Here is a 27648-nt window from a genome sequence, read left to right as displayed (position 1 = left end):
TTAGCAGAAAACTTGTTCCAGTGGCAAAATGCTTTATCAGTGGAACATTGTGCAAGAACACTAATAGGCAGGTCGTTGTGACTTTGTTGCACAACAGAGTGCACCATCTGTTACGCCACAAATGTCTGCTAGCACAACTTTTGCACCAGATTCCTCTGTTGTGCACTGTTAAAATTCACCCATTTGCTAGCATGAGAGCCCCTGTTCTGGGGTCAGAGAGCACCCATTACATTTCTTGATTTGATGCACAGGCAGAAAAATGAAGGAGCAGGAGAGAGTTGGGGGGGGAATGATTCTGTCAATTATCACACACGGTAGACTGCGGTCCAATTTTGAAAGCACACTTTTGATGGTTGGTGATCTCAGCTGGAAAGGTTGCAGGTAGCTTTGGATTAAATTCTCTTATGAGCATGCATCTCTGTGATGTATGATTACAATGTATTTTTAATTAAGGTTATCACAATGGGATCTTAGCAGACGTGGCTACATTTTATATTCCAGAATCATTGCAAGAAATCGTATTAAGCTGCAGCACAGCAAGCCAAGCAGTCTCGTTTGCTGAGCGAAATGTCATCCAAAGTCACCACCTCTGGTTTATTTTCTATTACCTTATCTCTCCCACCATGTTTTCCCACTGCCACCTTCTTAAGCAGGAAGTAATGTTGCTGTACAGATAGTGCCAACTATTATTTATCTACCTTCAGCCAGTAGAGAATCCAAACACATACGGCAAGTGAGCAAATTTTAACAATATTTTTAATTGTTGCACAATTCACTCACTACATCCTACAATATGCAGTTACATAGCTGCTATTGTAGTGCTTCAGATAATGCTCTTTGAAATGAGTTTTCTTTCCTTTCATAACACCACAGCTTCAAAGTTGGCCTGTGCTTCACGCCAGAAGAGCGCTGGCATCTGAGATATTGCTCAGTCTCCTTGTGTAGTGATTGCTGCAATGATTGCTGTAATGTAGAGGCACTTTCTTACAGCAAACAAAGGGATGAGAGTTGAGAGGTGATTCTTGGGGGTTCGTGTAGCGGAGCTGAGAGAGGAGATTCAACAGAATCTCTTGGGGAGCCATATATTTGGCAAAACAGTGGTACCTCGGGTTACAGACGCTTCAGGTTACAGACTCCGCTAACCCAGAAATATTACCTTGCCTCAGGATGAGAACAGAAATCGTGCAGTGGCGGTGCGGCGGTGGCAGGAGGCCTCATTAGCTAAAGTGGTACCTCAGGTTAAGAACCGTTTCAGGTTAAGAACGGACCTCCAGAACGAATTAAGTTCTTAACCCGAGGTACCACTGTAAAATGTTATATTAATTTGTTCAGTGTGACCTTTATGTTAGCAAACCTCCAAGTTAGTACATTCTGCATGTTCAACTGGGTGCAGAAATTTTATGAGATCATCTGCTTTCTGTTGGAGAGACACATTTGGAAGAGAGATTCCTACTCTCCAATGGCAATTCATCCAAGCATATCAAAATTTGCTTAGATTTTATATCTGCCATCATCCACCTTAAACAAATATTCTCCATGGAAATACTTAGGCTAGAATAAATCACAGACATTTAGCTTTCCAAATAAGTGATTTTTTTCCAGAAGTTACAGCAAACGAGTCTCCATCTGCTGGCAGTAAAACAAATATGAAAAAAGGTTCCAAACAACTTAAAAAGAGATAACTTGGTTTCCTTACAAGAAGGATCATGCACTCTTTGGGTTAGCATATATGCAAGCTATAAAATCTCTTTTAGAGAGATTCAGTTCACTTGCAGGGAGCCATGGCTGCATGGCTTCTTGCTTGTTTGTTCTAGAAAGCATGAAGGTTGGGAAAGGGTTGAGGGCAGAGGCTGTGGAGAGCCTGCTAAGCTGAACTTCAATTCCCATCAGTCCCAGGAAGCAATGGCCAGGGATAATGGGAGCTCTGAAACGAATTAAGTTCTTAACCAGAGGTACCACTGTATGTATACTAGGACAAATGTGCACCGAAATGCCTGTTTTCAATGGGTCTTTTGTTTGTTTGTTTGTTTGTTTAAATGCAAACTGATGTGGAAATGTGGCAAGCTGAACTTTAGACTGGAAAAATGAGAAGCTGAGAGAAACTGAAACTGACAGATTGATTCATCCATCCCTGCTTTTGAGGAGACATGTCTAGAATTGCACTGTTTCAGAGTACCAAAAATTGCTGGGGTGGATCTTGACCCAGTTAATACTTGCTATTTAAGGGTGAAATAAGTCCTTTATCACCCCACAACTCAAAGCAAAATGTGAGACTTCCCACTTGCCACGCCTTTTAGCCACTGAGTGAGCTTTCCAGTAGTACAGCCCTGCTTCTGAGATCCACGTGGGTTGCAGGGTGGAAGGTGAAAACTTCTATTTCTCAAACTCAGCTCTACCAAACCATCCATAAAACTGTTCTTATAAAACCATTGCACTGGAGTGCTTCTACAAAGGGAGGGAGAGAATCGTTATAAGAAGTCTCAGCTTTACAGTGCTGCATTATTTGCTGTATCAGACATGGGCTTAATGTGATATTATGCTCTGCAAGATAGATTAATTTCTCCGTCTAGGTGTTTTTGAAGTATTCACGGCTGCCTGACACCAAAAATCGGTTCTGAGGGAGAAAGGTGGCATGTGGGGCAGCAATATTTGTTCCACCTCAAATGATCTGAATACTCAAGACAATTTCTAGAAGAATTGACCTATTTGAGCTTTTATTTGGCTGGCCTATCATTGCCCCTGAATTGTTTGGTTTCATTTTGCATATCTGTTTTGTTCTTCAAATTTTGTTCCCCAAATGGTGCCTCAAAATTATTGGCAGTCAGGGTTTATTCCTGTCATGACTTTCTTCCTGAACCAGGTGAGTTACCTGTGAACATAGGAAGCTGCCTTCTTATGGGGTCTGACCATTGTAACTCGTACTTGTTACTCCTAGAATCATAGAATTGTAGAGTTGAAAGGGACCTGAGGGTCATCTAGTCCAACCCCCTGTAATGAAGGAATGGTTAGTAGCACTTCTCCAAGGTTGTCCAAATGCAAATCTTGAAGTTTGCTTGCCTGCTTTTTTTTCAAAAGATTGTTTGAATCTGCTTCCTGAGATTCTTAAACTCAGATTCTGGCCAAGCACTTTCTGCATGGGAAGCTTGATCTCTCCACCTTTGTGCCATTGGAGCTCCCCCACTGCCAGAGGCTTCTGTAATAAATGAACTCTGGAAGCCATCCTCAACCCATTTTGAACTTGGGAGAGTTCATTATTATTCTGAGCCTGCTGTCAGTCCATTACTCCTCAAAGCTGCATTGGGGGGGGGGGGGACAACACGAGCCAGTACAAAACAACAGCAACAACAAATGCTTAGAGCTATCACTTGATTAAAGAACTCTCAGTCAATCAAGTGTATGAGTTCACAGTGAAATTATATGTGCCCAGTTCCTTGGGAGTGAGTGGCACGACTTAACCCAATGGGACTTCTAGATAAACATGCCAAGTCAGTGACTCAGTTAGTTATATTTGCACATACCAAAACAATAGTTCTGAAGCAAGAAGCATCCTTTGTGTTACTGTTTGTTTGTTTGTTTGTTTTTTCCTTTCCTTTCCTACCTTTCTAGGCCCCCTTTCTTCCAAGGAGCTCAAACTGGTGTACAAAGTTCTCTCCACAACTCCCCCTCCATTTTTATTCTCACAACTAGGGTTTTTTCCCCCAGTCGGAGCTCACCAGGAGACAATGCCTGGCTAAGAGACAATGCCTGGCTAAGGTAACCCAGTGAGCTCCATGGCTCAGTGGTGAACCCTGGTCTCCCAGGTCCTAATGTGTATGCTGGAACAGGTATCATCTTCCAAATGGCATTTCCTTTCATGTAAGAGAGGAGGAGAAGGTTTATTTTAAGATGGTCCTTGGTGCCTGCACTTTTTCCTAGTACTTATTAGCAGCCCCCTGTAATAGCATATGTCAGTCTGATTTTTTCCTGTAGTTTATTACTGCAGATCAGTCAGGTAGGCATAACTTGATATAAAATACGCCCCTCAATGAACTGTTTTCACCCTGGCACAATTCCTTATCTCAAACGAGTCCAGGAAGGCATTGGTAAATATTCTAAGCTCTTAATACTTAATGTAAAGATCAGCACACTAATCCTAGGTTATCAGCAAACTTAATTTTCACCTCCTGCTGGGGTTCTGCAGAGACAATAGTATCTTCCTCTTAAAAAACAACAACCCCAGGATTCAGGAAACATACAGTCAACCAGTTTCATCATTTCTCAGTAAGGCCATGTCCTTTTTTCTGTCAGCTAGGAAAGGTAAAGAAAATAGCAGATGGGAACTTGTAGGAAATAAACAATAAAAAAGGAATACAGTGGTAGCTCAGGTTAAGTACGGTACTTAATTCGTTCTGGAGGTCCATTCTTAACCTGAAACTGTTCTTAACCAGAAGCACCACTTTAGCTAATGGGGCCTCCTGCTGCCGCTGCGCTGCCGGAGCACGATTTCTGTTCTCATCCTGAAGCAAAGTTCTTAACCTGAAGCAAAGTTCTTAACCTGGGTTAGTGGAATCTGTAGCCTGAAGCATATGTAGCCTGAAGCATATGTAGCCTGAAGCGTATGTAACCTGAGGTACCACTGTAAAGGTATTATTAGAAATCATCTGTCTAAAAAAGACCCCCTCCCCTTTTCATTAGAATACATTGACTTAAAATAGTACAAGAACTCCAATTTTCTAATGGCTGTGTAGCTCTCAAAGCTCCACTGGAACCCCCTCTTTGCACCTCAATAATCTCATGAACCAACACTTCATTGGGCCACAGACCAAGGAATGGGTGAGAGAGAAGCTGTAGCCTTGCTGGTACAGGTTACTGATGAGGAGAGCATAACTCTCAAAGGAAAGGCACAGCAGGATTGTGCTTATGTAACAAAGGGCATTTGTGAGGTCACAACTAGTCACATGTCACAGATCTGGCCCTTGAGCTACTTAGCAGGTGAGGTGGAATCCTCTCCCAAGTTTGCCACCCCTGCTTTAGAGGTTCACCAGATCTCAAACATCTTCTAGGAAGACCTCTAGATTTTGTTTTGAGATGGCGTTTGTCCAGTACTGAAATTCTACCCTCATTGCTGAAGCTAAAGCAGCTGCTTCAGTAGCAGTCCCTGTACTACAGGATCAACAAAATGTTTGCAAGGCTGATATTAGGTCACCTTTCCAGTATAGACTGAATACTGTACCAGCATAAGATTAAGAAATGGTCGAAGCAGCTAGATTCTGTTACACTGAAACCAGCAGCTAAGTGACATTCAGCAAGAGATTGGATTGCATTTTAATAAGCTACAAACAGCAGATAGAGTTGATCCCGTGGAAAATAACTCTTGAAGATTTTCCACTTTGATCATGGAAAGAGAGAATCAGCAAGAATGTCAGTAAATGGAAAACCTCTCTACATACTCAGGAAGAACTCCTTGACTTGTGATGTAACTTAACAGCTCTTTTGCAGAAAGGTAGAATAGTTTGGGAAAGCCACATAGGTTTTGATACGATGTCAAAACACTGCAATGGAGGGGAAACAGCAAGGAAAGTGTGGTAAGTTCTTCCGCATGAGTCCCATTGAAATGAATGGGAGCTACAAAGGAGCATAGTAAGTGCTGTTATTGTTCATTTCCTCAAGATTTGTCTTGCAGAATTGTATTTGGTTACAATTAGAACACATCCACACCACGGATGTAAACTGGTTCCATAATAATTCCCTTTCCAGTGCAGAAGCCTGGGAGCTATAACTTTGCACAGAAGGCTAGAGATCTCTAACAGCACAGCCCCACCAAGCTACAGTTTTCAGGGGTTCGGGGTGGGGGTGGGGAATCTTATACCACAGAGTGGTGTAAAATCAACATGACTTCATAGTGTAAATCTGTTTTTACCTACAGTTGTGTAAACATACCTGAAGATCACTTTCCTGGAAGGTAGCACATTCTTGGGGCAGTCTTCCTCATGGCTGGTATCCTTGTGAGACTGCTGTGAATCAGGTGGTTGACCTGGTCAGCTGATCTTAGAACCCATTTGGATAGGCTTTGGGCATGGTCAGATGGTGAGAACTTAGGGCTGGGGTAGGAACTTAGGGTAGGGGTCCTGCCCTCACTGCTGAACTTAAGCCTTCAAGTACTATAGAAGAGAGATGCAATGCAGTATCTGGCTCCCATTCTGATGATGTATGTATGCTTGGGAAGCAGTTAAGGCTCTTCATCAAGGATTTCTCTGCAACAAATCAGCTCAAGAGGACTGGATACATATGGTGGCATTTATAGTAAATTCTGTTTGCAGGTTCAGTAAGTGGGAAGCAAGCATACCTGCAGATAGTATTTTTTGTTTAGTCGTTTAGTCGTGTCTTCGTGACCCCATGGACCAGAGCATGCCAGGTACTCCTGTCTTCCACTGCCTCCCACAGTTTGGTCAAACTCATGCTGGTAGCTTCGAGAACACTGTCCAACCATCTCATCCTCTGTCGTCCCCTTCTCCTTGTGCTCTCAATCTTTCCCAACATCAGGGTCTTTTCCAGGGAGTCTTCTTTTCTCATGAGGTGGCCAAAGTATTGGAGCCTCAGCTTCAGGATCTGTCCTTACAGTGAACACTCAGGGCTGATTTCCTTAAGAATTGAGAGGTTTGAACTTCTTGCAGTCCATGGGACTCTCAAGAGTCTCCTCCAGCACCATAATTCAAAAGCAGATAGTATTAGCATCTGCCTAAATTAGCATCAGCTAATCAGCTTCAATCCTACCCCCTACAAACAGAACAAAACAGCAACACTCTGAGAAGTCATTTTGCCAGCCAGCTGTAGATGTTTAAATGTCTTTCTTTTTTAATGGCCAAATTAAAATAAAAACCTCTCTCCCCAATCCCCACTGTGACACACAAACTACCAGGCAGCAGCCTTGTTTAAAATCAATTGTTAGATCGCTGTGCAGGTCATACCCAGCCACTCTTGAGTTGGTTGGCATCCATCTGTCTTGGGAAACAATAGAGGAGTGCACATTTAGAGGTGAAGTCGAACTGTTGGGAGGTTGATGTGCTTGCTGTAGCTGTAGAGACAGATACAGGAAAGATATGTTTTGTTGCAGCTGGGGCAGGTGAAGGTGTTTGGTTGTGCTAATGAAGATGCACTATGTTAACATTCATTGCTAGTGTCCAGAATGCCAAAAAACACAGCACTGGCCCATGTCATTAAAAGTAGTTCACTAGATTGAGGGAAAAGGTAGCTCTTTCAAAATCACTCAACAGTTTCAGAATGTAAACATAGCAAAGTCTGTAATCCATCTATTTACAGACTAGCTGATGCCTTTATGGGCTACCCATAAAGTATCCAATAGGAATCAAGCCATTCCCAAGGAATCAGGTCATAAACCAGCAAGGGATATTTATTTATTAATTGGGAAGTATAACCTGCCCCAACCCAAAGGCAGGAAACAGTAGCTCAAAACCTCTTCAGAGAACAGAATGAAATTTAACCAAGGTTGAAATCCCCATTCGGCCATGAAGCTCACTGAGTGACCACTTTCTCTGAGTCCACCTCCCAGGGTTGTTTTAAGGAGGAAACTGGATTGGGGAGAACCATGTTCACCTCCTTGGAGGGAAAGTGGGATGGAGATATAATAAATAAGTACCAATACATAAAATCCATTGCCATTTCTCCTCCTTTTCCCAACATAACCCTGAGGCTCCAGACATTAGCCAAAGCAAGTGCATCTGAGAGGTGTGCAGCAGTGGATTGCAGAAGTGGATTCCAGAGACCACAGGCTTGAACAATTTCAAGAGTCCAAGTGGAGACAGTGGCCAAGGTGCTTATTGAGAGGGCAGGGCACATGGGGCCAAAGCAGATGCAACCCCACCCAGTTAGGAACCCCCATCCCATCCCCAGCATATTTGTTCCAAGTGCATTGCTACTTGTATTGTTGTTGTTGTTCTTTAAATTGTCATGAGCCACGTTAGAAGCCAATTTGTGATTGGCAAGCTGGATAAAGATACGCAAAGAAATTAGACCTTGGAGTATTTCAGTGCCAGAGCTTCCCCATCTGCACTGGCTCAGTACACCAGCAGCTTCACTCTGTTACAAAACCTCGGGCAAGGCTGGGTGCCTGGGACTGTCAAGTCTGATTAGCAGACATCATAAACAATTATTTGCTGTCTATTGCTGCTGCCACTACAGAAAGAAGTGGAAATGTACAGAACGAACACTAAGCTTACTCAGGAGTCTTTGGTGAAGTACTTCATCAAACGCTTTGTGGAAGTCCAAGGCTCAGAGTTTTGCACATCTTTTAGCATTTGACATTGCACAGCTCACCTAAACACCAATATCAGCATGATTTGGGTCCACACCACACATTCAAAGTGTGTTGCTTCCTGCAAAAAACACTGAGAATGTAATTTGTATGGGGGGGGCTGGGAATCATAGCCCTGCGCAGCTCCCAGGATTCTCCAGAGGAAGTAATGTGCTTTAAATGTATGGTACACATATGACAAAGGTTGTTGATGGGTGCAGGAGTGTCATGACCCTGGGGTGATCAGCTTGATAGCTCAGTTGGTTACAGCATGGTGCTGATAATGCCAAGGTTGCAGGTTCGATCCCCATATGGGACAGTTGCATATTCCTGCATTGCAGAGGTTTGGACTAAGGTGGTCCTCAGGGTCCCTTCCAACGCTACAATTCTATAATTCTATTCCTCATCTTCAAGGAACAAGGCTGTAGACTTGTATGAAGTATCAGATGAACAAATATAATGAATAATAACGATGCTGATGCCTGATTGAGGTTGGTTTGGTGGAATTGACATTTTTGCCAATCAAATACACTTCCCTGCCTACTGGGAATGTGACTCTCTGATCTGCAGTTTATTATTCATAGAGTGCTTCCTTGCAGTGATTTTCCTTCAAAAACTGGCAGTCCACAGGGTCACCACACTATTGCAGCATACTCTCCATCATGGTCTCATTCAAGAGAATTTTCCTAATATATATCTTGGGGGTGGTGGGATTGTTTTATTTAGATTTTTAAAAGCAGAATCCAGCAAAAGACATACATTTCCTCCATGGGTGCAGGCTTGCTACACTCCAATTCCTACCTCCATTTCTCGCCTCAGTTTACTTCTTGCCAAATATCCCACACATACCAATTTGATGTTATTATATAAACAACCCCCCTTCACATTAAAGTAATGGTAGACTTGCAGATAAGCAGTCAACATTAAATTTAACCATGCAGCAATAAACAATGACTAAATTAAAGTGCGAGAGTAAAACCCAATTGCATTTCACAAGAATTCAGGCAGTTATAATCAACTAGGAAACAACCTCCGAAGAAAATAAAATGAACAAGATGCTTTCCAGAAAACAAACCTCTTAACGTCTTGTCCAGCGGGCATCCCCCAACTGCAATTTGCTCAAATAAATGTGTGCGAGATAATAAAGGTAAACACAGAAAACACTGTTGTAAACACAACTTTAGGGTCACACATCCCCAGCCATCACAACATCTCCTAGTAGCGATGTGCAAACAAGCACTCTTTGTGTGTGGGATGGGGGGTGGGGGTAGGGACACAGGGTCACACCTGCCAGATCTCTAACACACTTGCCAACTATGCTGTACAAACTATATGTTCAGCAAGTCATTCAAGGGAGGACGACTGGCCAGGCAGTTTTTGATCCTAAAGCTCTTCCAGGCAGGGATGTGTCTTTGTGTTGTAATAACTATTACAAGCATCATTAACACCAATGGCCCTATGTAAATAAATAATAAATTTGCTCAGTTTTGCTACATCAGCTGTCTCTCAAGTTCTGTTTTAGTCCTATATTTAAAACATTAAAAATCCAAACATATGAATTGTCTATGTCATCTTATGAAGGCAAACATGGGCATGGTCAGGATTTATGTCGGCGGGGCAGGAGAAAGGACACCCACCTGTCCTGTTCCAGAACCGAGCTACCTGTGACGCGATTGGGCAGTTTGCAGAAGCCATGCCTATTGCTCAGTCAGGTTTCCAGTTGTGTCACTAGAATGCGCTACAATATCATTCAAGTGAACTCCGCGAGCATTTCAATTCCAAATATCCTGATTATTTCTAATTTTAGTTAAGCATTTTTATGATTGGGGGGCACCTGCCCCCTTGTCCCCCTGGCTATGCCCATAAAGGCAAACTTGACTTTCAAAACAAATTCTAATTATCCTTATCTGACCACTTATCAGTTCAGTATTTGATTTGTCTGACCAGTGAGGTAGTGCAGTTATAAAACATTGGGTTCTGAAATGCCAATGAGTTCAAGGTTCTGCCAGGCCCAGGCACACCATTTTCTGCAAGTCTCCACCCACAAGCCACCAGGTTCTATTCAGGCTCCGCCCCAACTTCCCGTGTGCCGCGCTTGGCTCCACCTCCAATCTGCCAGATTCTCTAGGTGCCACATTTGGTCACAGCAGGTTCATCAGGCTCTGCCTGCTCAGGTTTCAAACATCACCACTTGTCCTGCACTACGGCAACTGTGATTTCAGAAGTTACAGGAACTATACAGAACGAAATTCTTAAGACATGTGTTTTTTAATGTTTATGTCCTACTACGTGGGTTCATATTGGGATATACAATCTTGTCTGCAAGTCACACCAAGTCACTAAGGCAAAAGTTTAGAGGACTTTCTGGAGAAGTTTAACAGGTCTTGCCGTCACTTGAATGACAGATGTACTCAAGGTCTTGGTGACATTGGCAGTGGTACAGAGGCAATGTTTTTCCTTCTCTCTCTCTATATATATATATACCGTATATATATAAAAGGACAAAGTGTTCTGAACCATTTTACTAACCTGTCAGGAATACAGATTATTTCCTTTAATACCTCTCATCTAACCAACCCACTCCTTTTCACTACGGAACTAGTAATTTTCAAATCCTTATTTATAATGGGGAAATAAGGAATGCTATAAGGTGACTTCCAAAGGGCACAGAGACCACAGACAGCACAACCTGGGATCCGTTCTGTCTTTGGCCAACCCTCTGGGGACCACATGCTATACGGTGCATGTGGTAACCCCACTCTTCCCCCCCCCACACACATACTCTTGCATGTGTGCATGCACACGCACACACAGGTGGGCATTCACACAGGTACATAGGCTCCTTCGCCAGCTGATCCATGACATGATGGAGGATCCTAGAATAGATGGGTCTTTGGCCTGATCCAGCAGGGCTTTTCTTATATTCTTACTTCAAAGCTGGGGAAGGGGGCTCTGCAGGGGAGAAGAAAACTAGTGGGGCAGCTATTAAAATGCTAGCACACATTTGCAAAGCTAAGCAGGGTCTGGTGTGGTTTTGAATTGGATGGGGAACAGCGTGTTGAGATTCCTGCATTGCAGGAGGTTGGACCAGATGGCCGTAGAGGGGAGTCATTTCCAGTGCTATGAGTCTATGAAAACCCTCTACCAATACAGAAAAATATGAAGGGTCAAAATCCCTCCCCAAGCTGTAGCAGTATTGTGGTGCAGTATTCACACTTTCCCAAGCCCTCATGAGTGCCCAGGGCAGTAGAGGCAGGTCTGTAGGTACTGAACCATTATCTGAGCCTTGGCATCAAGGAGAACATCATGGCACCAGGGAATTGCAGAGAGGACAACTCTCTCTCAACTGAAGAGTTCCCTGCCTTCTTTTTCATTACCTTCCCCAGGAACTGCTTTTGGCCACCCCTTTCCTGTCTGCTCTCTTGCCTTGTGGTCAGGAATGGAAAGTTGGATTTGAAGTTCCAGTGTGGTACAGAAGCAGGAGAACAGGTTGACCAACCTATTGTTTGGTTGGTGGAAGAAAGGTTGAGGGCAAATAAGCATGTTGTGTTTTCATGCTTCTCCCTACCCCTTCCTGGTTGGGGACTCCTCAGGAATCCCTCTCTGTTTCTGTTTCCTCTTTGGTATTTATTTATTAGGCAGTGTCTTATCGTAGCCCTGCCAATGTTGTGCTGGTTCATGACTGTTGGCCATGCTGCCCAAGGCTGACAGAAGTTGTAGCTCAACAATATCTGGAGGGGATCAGGTTGGGGAAGACTGATTTAGCTGGTACCTGTTATACTTATTGGTCTCTTGCTTGTTTTGGGGTCTTTCTCTGAGCTACAATTCCTAGAGTAGTTTAACTATCAATAATTCTCCACACGGAACCCTGGGAATTGTAGCACTGTGAGGCTCTCCTAACAAAACACAGCAACACACAGCAAATTCCTAGGAATTTCTGGGAAAAGCAAAGACTGCTTAAAGTGGAATGATCTTGCTTTAAATGTATAATACAGAAGGGGCCTGGGAATGCCTGTCCATCTTTACTCTTAAACCGCAAGCCTGCGGTCAATGAGTGTCCTCTTTTAATCTCTTTGAGCTGCCGAGATACCATCTGCCTAGATGCCTAGATAGAACTAGAGTTTCTGAAGTGATGATTAACTTTCCCCAAAGGTTCAGACTTCCTATTTTATGGTGCACAATGAAATACAACTTGTCAGCTCCCAGGCTGAGAAATATGCAGCAAATAATACACAGCCCTGCAAGTGAGAGAGGGCTTCAATTCTTCAAACCATTTGAAAGTGTAGGCAGCTAACTATCCCCCCATGAATTCACAGGAACAGACTTAAAAGAGGTTTGGGGTGATTTTCCTTCCACTACCGTGGATCAGAAGTCATTCAGAGACCATTAAAGCCAGTCTTACCAGAAACAGCCAATCTCTGGATCTCATAAAAATGCAGCCTCTGAAATGTGATTTAGTGTGCTTTGGGAATGAACTTCCCTTCACCCAAATTTCCTAGCAGGGACATGGTACCAGCTGTTTTTCATCTTCTCTACTGAAGAACAGACATAGCTCTGGTACTTGGGTACCAATCATCTTGGAGCAGGCTTAGTCAATATGTGCACTCCAAATAAGCTTTGTGTGGGGCCCTAGGGCACATTCCAAAAACACATGGTGGCGCAACCATGCAAAACCCAAGCAGGTCTGGATCTGTGCAGTGCTTCAGATAGGCACTGAAGACCTTTCCCAGTCTGTGTCTGCCCTGGTGTTTTCATTGTTTTATCACTTGTTGGCCTCCCCTGAGTTCCTTTGGGAAGAAGGATAGGACATAGATTTAGTAAATAAATAAATAATCTTCCTACACCTGAATAATGTACAAATAACTTCAGGAATATACTTTGAGCCCCTTTCTTGCAGGAGGAATGTGCAGATATCCTGTTTTCATTGTGGTGTCTGCTAGAACCATTAGATATGTACCAAAGCCTCAAACCTCTGGCTTTCCCAACCAAAAGATCAATTGTCTACTTCCAGTTTGGGCATCCACAGTTTTGTTTAAATATATATACTATATAAATGTGCAGTATGTTTAAATCTCCCCCTTCTTCCTCCTACAGTATTAGAAATAATAAATGGTTTGCCCCAAATTTGAACAGGGTATTTACTACAGAACCAGAAACATAATGTAGGTAATATTGAAAGCCAGTGCTTATCCCTGTATAGATTTAAATATATTTGGATAGTTTCCCGTGTCTTGTTTGGCGTTATCATAATCTATAGGGTTTTTAAGGCAGCAGGAAATAGTAAGAAAACAAGCTTTCCGGCACATATGCTAGTAAATCTGTCTAAAGAAAAAAGACCCAAGTGTTCATCTCATGTTTGAACTAGTACTACATCACACTTGGAATCAGACTGAAAATGGGAAAGGAAAAGTGTGAGTTAGATTTCTCCCACCACCTGCCCCATTGCCAGCTTCAAAAGGTATTACCGGAAACAAAGCATGCCAGTTCACTTGTCGATGATTTGACTTCAGTCATCCAACATTTGCTAAACGTCAGTCATCTATCTTTTCTCTTTTTTTAACTCGGCTTCATTCATCTTTCCCTTGTTAGCTATGAAGTCACCTGTCAGGGAGAGCTTTCCAGATAAGGACTCTTGTCCCCTCTTTAAAAATCTGGTTCACCCTAATACTTCTGATAGTTAATAGTGAGCCAGCTGAACTCTAAAGGTAAAGGGACCCCTGACCATTAGGTCCAGTCGTGACCGACTCTGGGGTTGCGGAGCTCATCTCGCTTTACCGGCTGAGGGAGCCAGCGTACAGCTTCCGGGTCATGTGGCCAGCATGACTAAGCCGCCTCTGGCGAACCAGAACAGCACACGGAAACGCTGTTTACCTTCCCGCCGGAGTGGTACCTATTTATCTACTTGCACTTTGACATGCTTTCGAACTGCTAGGTGGGCAGTAGCAAGGACCGAGCAACGGGAGCTCACCCCGTCGCGGGGATTCGATCTGCCAACCTTCTGATCGGCAAGTCCTAGGCTCTGTGGTTTAACCCACAGCGCCACCCGCGTCCCTAGCTGAACTGTAAAGTGCATTAAAGCCAAAAAGAAGACCAGGAATGGGGATTAAGCTTGAGGGTGTGCATGAAGATATGGATGTTGACATGTGGTCCAGGATCCTATTCTCACAAGGGTCAACTGGGTGCCCATGAGAAGCCTGTAATCAGGACCCGAGTTCAACAAGACTCTCCCCACTTGTGCCAGCAGCTGTTAAATTCAGTGGCATGTTTTCTTAATTCTAATAATCATAGCTTATTTGGATTGAAAATGAAACCAGTTTTTTATCCCTTGTTGATTTACTGATTTACTTGCTCTGAAACCCAAGGCTGAAGGCCACCTAATAAAGGTTTCACAGTCCATCCATTGATTAAGTTTGCCTACAATATTGCTTTACCCAATGTGCCCACTCCACCGCTTCGATCAGCGGAATGGGCACTTTTACAGGTGCCACATAATACTTGCACCCCATCTGTAAGAACTTGATTGTTTAGTGTGACAGCACTGACACTTTGGAACTCCCTGCCTCTTGATATCGGACAAGCGCCTTCATTGAATTCTTTTTGGCATCTGCTGAAGACATTCTTATTTAGACAAGCCTACTCAGATGTTTAGAAATTTCATATGAGTTTCAGTTTCTTTTAGTCTATTCTAGTGTGGTTTTAACTTTCTACGTGTTTTAAATAATGGTTGTAACTTTTTTTAGTGATAATGTTATTTTTTTATCTTTGTTGTACTGTAAACCTCTTTGAGGTTTTTCCCCTACAATCCAGCATTATGTACATTTTATGAAATAAATAAATAAAGATGCAGATATATATTTAAATCTATGATTATACAAACTGAAGCTATTTTCTACTGAGTCAGGCTATTATATGGTCCTTCACTGCAGAACCTACTTTATAAGATAATATAGGCTATGGATCAGACCACCATTTATCTTGTTCAGCAGTCCGTTTTCAACAGTGGTCCAGCCAGAGCATGGTGGGGTAATTTGTCCCTGTTGTTTGTCCTCAGCACCTGATATTCAAAGGTATACTGCTTCAGTACATGGAGTATCCATCAAGTTATGTGCATCATGAGTCTAAAGGGTTTACATGTGATCATACCCTATATAGGTGAGGAAAAGACTGTCTGAACAAATTTTAGACAAATCGCATTCAGCGAACAGCTGTCAGCATGACAACAGGTGTGAATTATTGCAGGTGGGTCACATTCCTACAAAGGGTGGAATCAGACAAGCCAAAAGGTGACCCAGCCAAGATATCAACATTTCTAGAATCCAGCCAGCTCATACTCTTATTGGCATTGCCATGCTATAGGCAATGAGGTGCGTAAAAGGATTATCTGCTTAGGTGACAAGAATTGACTTTGCCAAAATATGAGGAGACGCCCTGTACTGTGGATTCATTTTGTTATGTCATGTTTATTTTGCTTTCCCTTCCTCCAGGATCTAATTAAGCCCATTATAAAATCAACAGTGAGCAAAAAGGACAACTTCTTCCACGTACCCAAATGAATAGGTGGGCCAGTGTGGGGAAATTCCACAGAGTTGCGCAGCAGCTGCTCTTTGAGCTCAGACAGCAAGGAGGCCTATGGTACCACGCAGCTTACAATGGCATAAACTAGACTAGAGCCAACCTTGTCAGATGCATGAAGAATCATACAATTGTAGAGTTGGAAAGGGTCCTGAGGATCATCTAGTCCAACCCCCTGCAGTGCAGGAATATGCAGCTGTACCATAAGGGGATAAAACCTGCAACCTTGGCATTATCAGCACCACACTCTAACCAAGTGAGCTTTCCAGGCTCCAGCAGAGTTCTGGTTCATGGCTTTGAAGCTGGGCTCACCCCTGTTTTGTAGGGACTGGCATGTTTGTATTGGAGTGGGCTACAGAGAAAGAAAGGGACGCTGGTGGCGCTGTGGGTTAAACCACAGAGCCTAGGGCTTGCTGATCAGAAGGTCGGCGGTTCGAATCCCTGTGACGGGGTGAGCTCCCATTGCTCGGTCCCTGCTCCTGCCAACCTAACAGTTCAAAAGCACATCAAAGTGCAAGTAGATAAATAGGTACTGCTCCGGCGGGAAGGTAAACAGTGTTTCCGTGCACTGCTCTGGTTCACCAGAAGTGGCTTAGTCATGCTGGCCACGTGACCTGGAAGCTGTACGCTGGCTCTCTCAGCCAATAAAGTGAGATGATTGCCGCAACCCCAGAGTCGGCCACGACTGGACCTAACGGTCAGGGGTCCCTTTACCTTTACCTTTACAGAGAAAGAAAGCAAAATGTGGACAGGGAAGGAGGCAGGGTTTTGCAAGCTGGCAGGAGGAAGCAGCCTTATTTTATTAAATATTATATCTATTTCACCCTTCATTGTGTAAGTTCCCAAGACTGTTCGTGATGACAGGAAAACAATAAGGAAAACAATGCAGTCTGATAAAACCGCACCAGCAGCAACTGTTTAAAAAGCCTGGGTAAATATGAAGACAACAAAGGGTTGGCCCTGTGCTCTTGGCAAAACTAACGCTGCTTTGCTGCCGTTGCCTGCCTTGCTTCCCATGCTCAGTCTGTTCATCTGCAGATAAACAGTTCTCTCTCTCTCTCTCTCTCTCTCTCTCTCTCACACACACACACACACACACACACACACACACCTACCTCTGCAAGTGTCTGGGTACCCTCTTTTCACAAGTGTAGTGGCTGTACTTCAGGAGTGGGGAACCTGTAGCCCTCCAGATATGGCTGCACTTCAACTCTCATCAACCCCAGCCAGCACCTCAAATGATCAGGGATGAATGGAGTTTCAGTCTAGCAACATCTGGCTGGCCACAGGTTTTCCATCCCCGGTTTACCACTTGGAAAACGGGGAGCTTGTCACCGGCACACAAAACACACATTTAATGGCAGCGTTGCCTTGTGCAATAACTGCTTCATTTAATACCCTATTGTCACTCAGTAGCTGGTCAGTTTCAGGCATACCCATTCCTCTAACTGCCGCGCGACAGACTGGCATATTGTTTCAGGCAAGCACTGGTCCAAGCCAGCTTTCACTGTCAAGACATCTTTGGCTTTCTCCGAGTGTGAAATTCCTGGTGTGCCTTGTGCAGGACACGTAAGCTGTTAATTGCCTCTAGAGCAAGACTTTTTCCCTTGAAGGAGAATTCAGGCTAGGGGAGGTTTTGCCTCCATATCCCTTTCCATGCCACCCGAGAAACAGCTGTTAACTACCAGATGCCTAAAGTGGATGGCAAAACTATGGGACGAGCAAGGGCTTTGCTATGCGCAACTGTTCCCTCGCTGAAATGCCAGAGAACTCTTGCATTGCTTCCCAGTGACAGAGGGAAAGTGTGTGTTCCTGTGGATGATGTCCAAGTTCTTTAATTGGACCACAATTTAGAAGTGGTCAAGGATACCCAGTTGCACGGCCTGATGCCCCGGAGTCTAAGACATCGGCGGACATAATATTAAAAGGAGGCTCAGAGGGGCATTTGTCAGATGCACTGCCAATCTGTCTTCACGGCTGAACTGACAGACAAGCATCCCATCAAACGGAGCAGTGGCTCAACTTGTCAGTCCTGCTCTTTTTTTCACCTTCATTGCTGCTACTTCCTTCTGCAATAGGAGAACCTTAACAAAGCAGCCTGCAGTCAAGTGTGTAGGAAACTTCCAGTCGTCTCAAGCAACTACCTGCAGGAAGCCACATCAATTTTCACCAACCAGAGCAGAGGGGAGGCAGCAAAGGTTGCGGCAGTAAAGGGGATTGGCGGCACACAGGCCAATCTAATTTAGGCATGAAGGCTCATTTGCAGTGCAGTCACAGTGAAGCGAGCTGTTTTATTGTGTCATATCTGTCTTCTCTGACTCTTATCAGCCCCAGCAAGCATGGAATGATGTGAGTTGTAGTTAAACAAGATCTGGAGGGGCCACAGGTTCCCTGCTCCTGGTTCTCTTGAAATAATAATAATAATAATTTATTATTTATACCCCGCCCATCTGGCTGGGCTTCCCCAGCCACTCTGGGCAGCTTCCAAAAATAATAATATTAAAATACTGTAATACATCAAACATTAAAAGCTTCCCTATGCAGGGAAATGGCTCTCTGGAAATGGACAAGTAGTCATTGCAGTTGATACATCATTTTAGTAACATGCTCAGTATAAGAACCTGTCTTATACCAAATCAGGTGACTGGCCTATCTATCTATTAACTACATTGACCGACAACTGCTCTGCAGGGTTTCAGACAGGGGGTGTAGGCTTCAATCAGCTATGACTTGGGCTTCAGGTACTGGCCAAACAATAAGCCTTATGAATCTGGTGCCAGATTGGCCAAAGAGCTTGGCACCATGACTTTCACAATAGGTTTCCATTCTGGCCTCCCTTGCAGCCCCTGAGTTTTTGAAAGTCTTGACGTCTTTGAGTCACTTACAATGCAGCACTGCTAGTTGGCTGCAAGCAAAATAGATTGCATATTCTGCTCCAATGGCTAAAGAAACACCCCAAGGTTCTCCATATGTTGTCAGATTACAACTCCCATCATCCCTGACCATTGGCTGTGCTGGGGCTGATGGCAGTTGTAGCCCATCAGTGCCACAGGTTCCCTAGTTTAAATTGTCCTATAGAGTATTCTGGAAAGCACAGATTGTGAGCATCTCTCTCCCAGTCTAAATTCTGAAGTTGTACAGTCCAGGAACAGCTATACCAAGCGATATGCTGTGTCTAACCCATCTCCTGCTTTCAAGCAAACTGTGCTCAGGATTGCAACAAGAGATTAAGAGTCTCATGCTCTACCAACTGAGCTATCTGGGAACACATACTTGTTTTTCAGGAGCCGCTAACCTGATGCCCACAGAAGCACATGTGCCCAGAGAGGCCTTCCCTGGTGCCTGCAGGCTCCCCCACCCCCTGCTTAAATTAAGCTTGAATAAAGCATTCTGTTGTAAGCAATAGACTACTGTGTCCTTGGTCACGATTTGTGTGCCCACAACAGTTTCTCGATTTTGCAAATGTGCCCACAAGCTCAAAGACATTGGTGACCCCTTTGCTAGAATGTCACTAGTATAGGAAAGTACCAAGATATGTAAAGTACCAAATATTTAAAGGAAATCTGCTTTTCCAGTCAAGCATCTCCATGGACTCAGCTATACAGCTGCAAATAAAACGTTTTAAGTGTGGTATCTGAAGAAGTGTGCATGTACACTAAAGCTTATACCCAAAATAAACTTAGTTGGTCTCTAAGGTGCTACTATGGGACGCGGGTGGCGCTGTGAGTTAAACCACAGAGCCTAGCGCTTGCTGATCAGAAGGTTGGCGGTTCGAATCCCCATGACGGGGTGATCTCCCATTGCTCAGTACCTGCTCCTGCCAACCTACCAGTTCGAAAGCACATCAAAGTGGAAGTAGATAAATAGGTACTGCTCCAGCGAGAAGGTAAATGCTGTTTCCGTGCACTGCTCTGGTTTGCTGGAAGCGGCTTAGTCATGCTGGCCACATGACCTGGAAGCTGTACGCCGGCTCCCTCGGCCAGTAAAGTGAGATGAGTGCCACAACCCCAGAGTCGTCTGCAACTGGACCTAATGGTCGGGGGTCCCTTTACCTTTAAGGTGCTACTGGACAATTTTTTAAGTTTATAATTTATTTCAGCTGCAAATAAAACGTTTTAAGTGCAATATACAATGTGACACTAGATGGAGATAGTGAGCCTTATGGAAAATTCAATGTATTTTTAAAAAGGCTTTTTAAAAAAGCATTTTTGAAATGGTTTTTATATGTGTGTGGATTCCACCCATATGTTGCTTTTATGTTATTGAAAATAGAGAGAGAGACGGGGATAAAGTCAACAGTTCCACATTACAGGTACTGTACAGTATATTACTTACAGCCAGGCTCTTAGAGAAGCCTCAGAGGAAAATTCCATTCATCAAAAATGGTGTTTTGTTTCCCCCTTTATTAGCACATATTGCATCTTTTGTGTTGTTGAGTCTGTATTTTATTCATTTTACTGACTTAGAACAACTTTTTCTGCAAATCCACCCCAACAGACAATTTATCTAACCTGCACTTTCTCTCCCACCGCCACAGCTTTGAGTTCAGGAAAAACGATTGCAAAAATAATGGCGTAATGCCTAGCTTCTCATCAAATTCCAAGGAAACTCTTTTTGCATTGCATACTTCAAGGGAAGGGGGACACGGGTGGCGCTGTGGGTTAAACCACAGAGCCTAGGACTTGCCGATCAGAAGGTCGGCAGTTCGAATCCCCGCAACGGGGTGAGCTCCCGTTGCTCAGTCCCAGCTCCTGCCAACCTAGCAGTTCAAAAGCACATCAAAGTGCAAGTAGATAAATACCTTCCAGCGGGAATGTAAACAGCGTTTCTGTGAGCTGCTCTGGTTCGCCAGAAGTGGCTTAGTCATGCTGGCCACATGACCTGGAAGCTGTACGCCGGCTCCCTCGGCCAATAAAGCGAGATGAGCGCCGCAACCCCAGTCGGCCACGACTGGACCTAATGGTCAGGGTCCCTTTCCCTTTCCCTTACTTCAAGGGAAGCTGCTGTTCTTCTCAGTAATTTTTAATAAAATGTAAGAAGTAGTAAGGGGGAAGGTGTCTTTATCTGAAACTTTCAGCACCATCTCTTGTCGTTAACTCGAGGCACACTTTATGCTGTAGTTGCTATAGTTTATGGTGCAAGTTGGAGACCGAGGCTAAAAGTGGTACATAAATTTCCCAACACTGTCATATCTTGAAGGGGATAAAGTCGATATCTGGGTCAAAGCCACAGGGCAGATGGCGCAGAGAAATAGGAATATTCCTTTTGGTTGGAAAAAGGGGTGGAAAAGGAAAATAGAGAAAATGCTGATGAAGACAGAACACCCCAAACCAGCAAGGAAAACCCAGTGCATGGCATGAAGCAAGTGAATGGTGCTCCACATGTCTTGTAGCCAAAATATTTTGAGGTTATGAATGAAACTGCTTCCCGTCTTACGCAGGCTACTTATATATGAGAGCTGTGAAAATCTGCAGAACTGCCGGTGTGCCACCTGCAGTCATACAAATATGCCAAACTGAGAATGATCTGGAGAATCTCAGCTTTCATTTTAAAAGTTCCTGGCCATTATGGGTGCAGGGAGAACCATAAAAGCACATTGCTAAGCAAAACACATAGTTGAGGAAGGGGCCTCTCACTGAAGCAGCTATTAACCACTTACTATTGCTAGTCTGACCCCCTGCAATGCAGGAATCTTAGCTAAAGAATCCATGACAGATGGACACCCAGCCCCGGTGTTATGTACTGAGTTGAATAGGATCCAAAATGCAGCAGTCTGATTGGTCCTAGAACAATAGGATTCAGAATGCAACAGTATGATTGGTCCTAGAACAATGCAGCAGTATGATTGGTCCGGAGGAGCCACCCAATCCAGCTCCAGGTGGAAGTGAATCTACAACCTGATTGGCCTAATCCCGGAATTAGCCAATCTCGTGCAGCCCATTGTGTAAATAATGTATATAAAGCAGATATTTTGGGGAAACATTCATTCCTCCTCACCGCTATGAGCTGAATAAAGAGCATGAAATCCACTCTCGACTCCGAGTATATTTCACCCTGCTTAAAAACCTCCAAGGAAGGAGGTCCACAACCTCCAAGGGAGACCATTCCAACGTTGAACGGCTCTTACTGTCAGAAAGCTGTTCCTGATGTTTAGTTGGAATCTTCTTTCTTGTATCTTGAAGCCATTGGTTCAAGTCCTACCCTCCAGAGCAGGAGAAAACAAGCTCGCTCCATCCTTCATGGTACAATGTATGCCAGAGGGAGAGGCCAAGTGGTCAGAGACCATTTTGACCAGAGAAGTGGTAGAGCAGCAAAAGGGCTAGGAACATAGGAAGCTGACTTATTAGTTCATCTAGCTCCTTGGGGTTTCTCTCAGCCCTTTCTGGAAATGCTGGAGGCTGAATCAGCAACAGGCATGCCAAGCAGATGCTCAGCCACTGAGCTACGAACCCTTCCCCAAGTGTTCCCTTTCTCTTCCTTCTTTTCTGATCCCCCTTCCCCTTCCAAAGGTACTTTCCCATGGAGAACACAGTCACAAAGCATGTGCTGCACATGCCAACCTGGATAGCTCAGTTGGTTAGAGGGGGGTGGTGATAATGCCAAGGCTGCAGGTTTGAGCCCTGCATGGGACAGCTGCATATTTCTGCATTGCAGGGGGTTGGACTACATGATCCTCAGGGTCCCTTCCCACTCTGTATTTGTAAGTGACGTGTCTTTAGGGCCTTATTTTTGGCGCAAAGCAAATGTTTGGCTAAAGCTGGAATGCATCACTTTAGTGAACAGGTGCTTCTGCTGGATTTTACAGGGAGCGTTTCCTGCATCCTGCTGACAACATTAATGCTAACAACGGAGTCTCAAACTCACATAAGATAAATTTAGCTACGATAGAAAAATGGAAACCCCATATTCAGAGGCAGTATACTGGGTGCTGGAGCAAGCCACAAAGAAAGTTGTTGTTTTATGCTCTGCTTTTAGGGTTCATTGATGGATCGTCTAATATAGCATGGCTCTTATTATGTCCTTATTGAAACGCTGTGAACATGTAGATTTTAGCCAGGATTTGTTCATCATTAGTAGCTTAATCTGTGAGAAACAAAGCAGAAAAGAATATAGTATCAGCTTCCCACTGGTGTTAAGCCATCAGTGCAAGACCAATGAAACTCAGACGAGAATTGAAAATCAATACAAGCATATTACCAACTTACCGGCTGAAAGGGAATAGATTTTCTCAGGTAAAAGCTGCACACAGTTGGTAAGATCAGACAGTGTCTGGCCTTAAAGAGCAATAATGCTCCTTATAGCCTTTCCAGGTGATTCATGCTCTACTGATGGACAATCTTGAGGTCCACCCAAGTCGCATTTAGCAGGAGCACCATCACAGGAATGTCAGAGGACAGAGCAGGGAGGCAGGGAGGGATAAAAGTACCAAGGAAGGAGGGGGAATGCATTGCTTCCCCCTCTGTATGCATCTTAGATCCATATGGTTTCATACTGATGCAGATATATACTTTAGAATCATAGAACTGCAGAGTTGGAATGTACCCCCAAGGGCCACCCAACCCAACCCCCTGCAATGCAGGAATTCTTTGCTCAATGTGGGGCTTGAACCCATAACCCTGAAACTAAGGAGTCCCATGCTCTACCATACATGTATGGAAGTGAGAGCTGGACCATAAAGAAGGCTGATCACCGAAGAATTGATGCTTTTGAATTATGGTGCTGGAGGAGACTCTTGAGAGTCTCATGGACTGCAAGAAGATCAAACCTATCCATTCTTAAGGAAATCAGCCCTGAGTGCTCACTGGAAGGACAGATCCTGAAGCTGAGGCTCCAATACTTTGGCCACCTCATGAGAAGAGAAGACTCCCTGGAAAAGACCCTGATGTTGGGAAAGATGGAGGGCACAAGGAGAAGGGGACGATAGAGGACGAGATGGTTGGACAGTGTTCTCAAAGCTACCAGCATGAGTTTGACCGAACTGCAGGAGGCAGTGGAAGACAGGAGTGCCTGGTGTGCTCTGGTCCATGGGGTCACGAAGAGCCGGACATGACTAAACGACTAAACAACAACAATGCTCTACCAACTGAACTGTCTCAGCAAAACCTCCAGAGATTCCCATTATGCTTGTGCAAAGAGGTAGAGGAAGAAGGAGCTGTTTCAATTTGGTTGTGTATTAGCATCACCTCCAGTCCCACCTGCACATGGGACACAAGGCTCCATCAACTCAAAAGGTTCATGTGCCAATCAGCAAAATTTCAAACATTAACCTTGTTTGAAAGGCTTTGCAGTGACCATGTATTATAATATATGCCAGGCTGCCAGGAGGGAATTTGACCACATGCATTTGTTCCTCCTTTTAAAAAGTACTCGCAGCACTTTGATACACAAACAACAACAACAACAACACTGTACTATTTCAGTGTTGAGTATATTTAAGAACCTTGCTGCAGGTCTTGGCCCTCTATCCAAGCCTGCTCCTAAAAAAAACTTCAACAAGTGAAAAATGCAGATGCACACTTTACAGCAGGCACTTGCAGCACAAGAATGTCCTTATACGAATCTTTAGTGCTGCTGCTTTTTGGAACACTGTGTACCATTCTGATCAACCCATCTCAAAAAGGATATCATAGAAAAATGCAAGCAAAGGATCAAAGGTGTGGAGCAGCCCCCCTACAAGGAAAGGCATTCGGTTTTTAGTCAGTTTTGGGGAGGGGGGGGGACAGGGAAAGATAGAAGTTTTATGCAAGCTGTCTTTCAAGAAAGCTTCTCTTTCTTTACCGATCTTATCACTGAGGAAGCCCAGGGATCTCCAGAGCATGCTAAACAGTTGCCCTCATTCTCCAGGTAAATGTAAATAAGCTATTGTGTGCCAATGTTAATAACATTCAGATAACCAATATATCTGGACCAGTTGTAAACCAATGACACAGGAAAAAGGCAGGTTGCCTATCCATATCCCATTTCCAAATCCCCTAAGCTACCTAGGCTGGGCTTATGTTAGAAGCAATGCCATCTGTTGCAGAAGCGTCTTGACTTTCCAAAAGTATTACAGGCACAAAGAGAGGCAGCTCCTAACCTAACACTAAATATCAGTCTCTTATCACATTGAAGCTCCTGCCTTTCAAGATCCTAGGAAAGGCTGTGACAGAAAAACGAAAGGCTATATCCTGGCTGTAATATGCTGAAGCCCAGGGGTGGGGAACATTTCTCTTGTGGATGATATTGGGGGGGGGCACACCCTAGCTGTGGGCGGAGCCAGTGAAAACTGTGGGAGTGGTTCGATCTAGCAGTGGGTGGTGCTAGAACCAAACATGGGCATTATTCTTTTTCCCTGTCTCTTCCTGCTGCCTGCCATTCATCTCTTCCTGACATTTTCTTAATTGCTTCTCCCCTTCCATGCAATTTGCATGAAATTAGGCCGAGGACAGTATTTTGCACTCAGACTTGCCCAACCTAGCTGTAACCAATTTATGCACTTTTTAAAAGAAGCTTGGCTTAGGAGAATTCAGGTTGTGTGACTCAAGGGGGGGAAATTCAAGCCACCTTCATGGGAGTGTTTGGCACCCTCGGTCCTGGGCTAGCTATGAGCAGGCTGTCCAGAAGAGGCTTTAGTTGGTTCACTTTAGTTGGTGGTAAGGTAAAAGGTAAAGGGTAAAGAACCCCTGGATGGTTAAGTCCTGTCAAGGGTGACGATGGGGTTGCAGTGCTCATCTCGCTTTCAGGCTGAGGAGCCGGCGTTTGTCCACAGACAGCTTTCTGGGTCATGTGATAAGGATGACTAAACAGCTTCTGATGCAACAGAACACCATGATGGAAACCAGAGCACATGGAAACGCCGTGAGCCACCAAAGATTGGGCTGGATCTAATAGCACCCCCAGACTATGAACATGGACTTGCAGGGGGAGGACATACCCATCCAATGCAAGCCACACATCATTTTCCTGGCATACCTAGACCATCTACCAGCAGACTCTCCTTCTTATTAGAACGGACCTCCAGTAGTCAATTATCTATAGTAAATTTACAAATTTAGCACTGCTGGTGTTTTGCCTGAATTCTGTAAAAATGCAGTAAAAAGGAGAAATAGAGTAGGGTATCATTAGTGTAACGATGAGCCCACACTCCAACACTCCAAAGGACCTCACACAAATGTTTCATGAAGATGCTAAACAGCATGGGGGATGAGATAGAGCCTTGAGGCTCACCATAGCATGGGCAGAACAATAATAGTCCCCCAGCACCACCTTGTGGAAACAGCCACCTACATAGGCATGGAACCACCACTGAAGCACAGTGCCCCCAATTTGACCACACATTTTATCAAAAATGAGTATCAAGGTTGATTGCTTCGGAAACTGCTGAGAGGACCAGGAGAAGGATCATGGTTGGGCTCCCCTGTCCTTCTCTCAGTGCTGGTCATCATCTACACAATCAAAGTTGTTTCAAGAGCTAGAATCTGGGCTGGAAACCAGATTGAAATGAATCCACATAACTAGTGTCATCAAATAGCACCTGGAGTTCTGCAGCAGCTGCTCATTTAAGCATCTTGCCTGTGCATCCTTAAAACAAGTGTTTCCACACAGAGCAGAAAGTCTGCCCCCTTCAAATTGAATACCAGCCATCCTAGGGACTTCTAATTCAAGTTTAACATTTAAAATAACTGTATCCTACATAACACAACCAAGGTAGCTCTTTGGATCGGAGCCATTTAGTCGGTTCAGCATCCTTTCCACTCTGCTTGATGAAGCATTCTGTAAAAGTTGCATACGCAGCCTAAGGAGCTCCAGCTTTTCCTTACTTTTGTGTCTCCTATCCTTTAGGCACTAACATCTTTCATACTGAGAGCCTTCAAAGGAGTCTTTGCCATCCTTAGAATTCTTTTCAGCTGAAGAAGCCTAAGTAATTTGGATTCTCGAGGTGCTGCTCACAAAGCCTTAAAAGGTGAAATCTCAGCCTTGCAATACCTGCCAGAAAAGGACTACATCAAATAAACAAAAAACAACAAGGAAAGCCTCCAGCTTTCAGGGAAGGCTTTAAGGCTTTAAGTCCCCAAGCGTTTCACCATAATATATCCTTGTTTCTGTCATCTCCCACAATAAAGGACAAAGTTAAGAGTAATGCTATCATCAATATTACCTCAAGAACAAAACCTAAAAGTCTTTTTAGTATCATCTACCCTATTAAAATACAAAAAGGTGGAATTGTAATGGAGAGGGGAAGCATTTGTTTCTGAATATATAGTAACTGAAAATCTGTAGTAATTTTTTAGACCCCTTAAAAAGTGTTTTTCCTATATTGCAACGGAGTAGTACCTCATTTTTCAATAGCAGAGCTGTGCTTTATATGTAGAGTGGTACCTCTGGTTGTGAACGGGATCCATTCTGGAGGCCCGTTCGCAAGATGAAAAGAGCGCAACCTGCAGTGGTGCGTCTGCACACGTGCGGGTTGCGATTCACTGCTTCTGCACATGTGTGTGATGTCATTTTGTGCTTCTGCGCATGTGCGAGCGGCCAAACCTAGAAGTAACCCTTTCCGGTATTTCTGGGTCACCGCTGGATGTAACCTGAAAGAATGTAACATGAAACGGACGTAACATGAGGCATGACTGTAGTAGGTCCCAGGTTCAGATCTCTAACATTTCTGGTTAAAACAAGGAATCATTAAGAGGTGACAAGAAAGACACTAAACCTTTAAAGTACAATCAATGCACATTTCCCCCCTCAAAGAATTCTGTAGCTTACCCCTCACAGAGTTACGATTCCCAGCAACCCTTAACACACTACGC

General features: G+C 44.1%; 2 long non-coding RNA genes across 2 annotated transcripts in view; both read right to left on the bottom strand.

The window, feature by feature from the left end:
- Positions 1-2811: 2811 nt before the first annotated feature.
- On the bottom strand, positions 2812-4869 carry LOC309533634. The gene is made up of 3 exons (XR_014220361.1): positions 4762-4869; positions 4161-4287; positions 2812-2931 (listed from the first exon to the last, which is right to left on the bottom strand). It is a non-coding gene; the product is annotated as an uncharacterized lncRNA (long non-coding RNA).
- Positions 4870-6551: 1682 nt separating this feature from the next.
- The window catches only part of LOC309533651, a 54624-nt gene continuing 33527 nt past the window's right edge, over positions 6552-27648 (bottom strand). The window contains exon 3 of the long non-coding RNA XR_014220383.1: positions 6552-7054. This is a non-coding gene — a long non-coding RNA (uncharacterized lncRNA). The remainder of the gene's footprint in view (positions 7055-27648) is intronic.

Source organism: Podarcis vaucheri, assembly GCF_965113315.1.
Source record: "Podarcis vaucheri genome assembly, chromosome: 5".
Taxonomy (NCBI): Eukaryota; Metazoa; Chordata; class Lepidosauria; order Squamata; family Lacertidae; genus Podarcis; species Podarcis vaucheri.
The sequence above is the reverse complement of the archived record's forward strand: the minus strand, read 5'-3'. Positions and strand labels throughout refer to the sequence as shown.